General features: G+C 62.9%; 1 long non-coding RNA gene across 4 annotated transcripts in view; it reads right to left on the bottom strand.

Moving 5' to 3' along the window:
* Positions 1–2,500, bottom strand: part of LOC111947338 (uncharacterized) — a 17,480-nt gene that overhangs the window by 9,911 nt on the left and 5,069 nt on the right. The window lies entirely within an intron of this gene.

Here is a 2,500-nt window from a genome sequence, read left to right as displayed (position 1 = left end):
AGAGGCAGAAGCCCAGGCCGAAGAGAAGCTCCTCTCTCCTGCCAAGGAGAGACCCTGCTGTGGCTGCCCACCTGCAGCATCAGCAGCAGAGGAGAGATGCTCCTCCACCCGGGGAAGGCAGCCTCTTCCGCTGCTTCCCCAGGAAGAGGCAGAAGCCCAGGCCGAAGAGAAGCTCCTCTGTCCTGCCAAGGAGAGACCCTGCTGTGGCTGCCCACCTGAAGCATCAGCAGCAGAGGAGAGATGCTCCTCCACCTGGGTAAGGCAGCCTCTTCCGCTGCTTCCCCAGGAAGAGGCAGAAGCCCAGGCCGAAGCGAAGCTCCTCTGTCCTGCCAAGGAGAGACCCTGCTGTGGCTGCCCACCTGAAGCATCAGCAGCAGAGGAGAGATGCTCCTCCACCTGGGTAAGGCAGCCTCTTCCGCTGCTTCCCCAGGAAGAGGCAGAAGCCCAGGCCGAAGAGAAGCTCCTCTCTCCTGCCAAGGAGAGACCCTGCTGTGGCTGCCCACCTGCAGCATCAGCAGCAGCAGCAGAGGAGAGATGCTCCTCCACCTGGGGAAGGCAGCCCCTTCCGCTGCTTCACCAGGAAGAGGCAGAAGCCCAGGCCGAAGCGAAGCTCCTCTGTACATGCCAAGGAGGGACCCTGCTGTGGCTTCCCCCCTGCAGCATCAGCAGCAGAGGAGAGATGCTCCACCAGCTGGGGAAGGCAGCCTCTTCCGCTGCTTCCCCAGGAAGAGGCTGTAGCCCAGGCCGAAGCGAAGCTCCTCTTTCCTGCCAAGGAGAGACCCTGCTGTGGCTGCCCACCTGCAGCAGCATCAGCAGCAGCAGAGGAGAGATGCTCCTCCACCTGGGGAAGGCAGCCTCTTCCGCTGCATCCCCAGGAAGAGGCTGTAGCCCAGGCCGAAGAGAAGCTCCTCTTTCCTGCCAAGGAGAGACCCTGCTGTGGCTGCCCACCTGCAGCAGCAGCATCAGCAGCAGAGGAGAGATGCTCCTCCACCTGGGTAAGGCAGCCTCTTCCGCTGCTTCCCCAGGAAGAGGCAGAAGCCCAGGCCGAAGCGAAGCTCCTCTCTCCTGCCAAGGAGAGACCCTGCTGTGGCTGCCCACCTGCAGCATCAGCAGCAGCAGCAGAGGAGAGATGCTCCTCCACCTGGGGAAGGCAGCCCCTTCCGCTGCTTCACTAGGAAGAGGCAGAAGCCCCGGCCGAAGCGAAGCTCCTCTGTCCTGCCAAGGAGGGACCCTGCTGTGGCTTCCCCCCTGCAGCATCAGCAGCAGAGGAGAGATGCTCCACCGGCTGGGGAAGGCAGCCTCTTTCGCTGCTTCCCCAGGAAGAGGCTGTAGCCCAGGCCGCAGCGAAGATCCTCTTTCCTGCCAAGGAGAGACCCTGCTGTGGCTGCCCACCTGCAGCATCAGCAGCAGCAGCAGAGGAGAGATGCTCCTCCACCTGGGGAAGGCAGCCCCTTCCGCTGCTTCACTAGGAAGAGGCAGAAGCCCCGGCCGAAGCGAAGCTCCTCTGTCCTGCCAAGGAGGGACCCTGCTGTGGCTTCCCCCCTGCAGCATCAGCAGCAGAGGAGAGATGCTCCACCGGCTGGGGAAGGCAGCCTCTTTCGCTGCTTCCCCAGGAAGAGGCTGTAGCCCAGGCCGCAGCGAAGATCCTCTTTCCTGCCAAGGAGAGACCCTGCTGTGGCTGCCCACCTGCAGCAGCATCAGCAGCAGCAGCAGAGGAGAGATGCTCCTCCACCTGGGGAAGGCAGCCTCTTCCGCTGCTTCCCCAGGAAGAGGCAGAAGCCCAGGCCGAAGAGAAGCTCCTCTCTCCTGCCAAGGAGAGACCCTGCTGTGGCTGCCCACCTGCAGCATCAGCAGCAGAGGAGAGATGCTCCTCCACCCGGGGAAGGCAGCCTCTTCCGCTGCTTCCCCAGGAAGAGGCAGAAGCCCAGGCCGAAGAGAAGCTCCTCTCTCCTGCCAAGGAGAGACCCTGCTGTGGCTGCCCACCTGCAGCATCAGCAGCAGAGGAGAGTTGCTCCTCCAGCTGGGGAAGGCAGCCTCTTCCGCTGCTTCACCAGGAAGAGGCAGAAGCCCAGGCCGAGGAGAACATCCTCTGTCATGCGAAGCAGAGCCCCTGCTGTGGCCGCCCCCCCCCCCTGGAGCATCAGCAGCAGAGGAGAGATGCTCCTCTGCCTGAAGAAGGTTGCCTCTTCCACTGCTGCCACAGGAAGAGGCAGAAGCTCAGGCCGAAGGAAAGCTCCTCTTCACTGGGAAGGAAGCCTGGGCTGCAGCCTGGAAGCAGAAGCCGACATTAGCTCCACCTCCTGACCCAGGGCAGACGCTCCTCTTCCTGGGCAAGGAGGCCTGCCCAGGCCCCCTGCAGGAACCAGGCTCACCAGCCGAACCTGCGTACCCACACTTAAACACCCCTCCTGGGATGCACAAAGAAACTCACCCCGCCAGACCTCCGTGACACTGGTACCCTAGCAAGATTTTCGTGACGCTGGTACCCCAGCAAGATTTT

This window comes from Oryzias latipes, chromosome 3, assembly GCF_053564925.1.
Source record: "Oryzias latipes strain Hd-rR chromosome 3, Olatipes_Hd-rR_3.1".
NCBI lineage: Eukaryota > Metazoa > Chordata > Actinopteri > Beloniformes > Adrianichthyidae > Oryzias > Oryzias latipes.
Note: the sequence above shows the minus strand (reverse complement) of the source record. Positions and strands in the feature narration are given on the sequence as shown.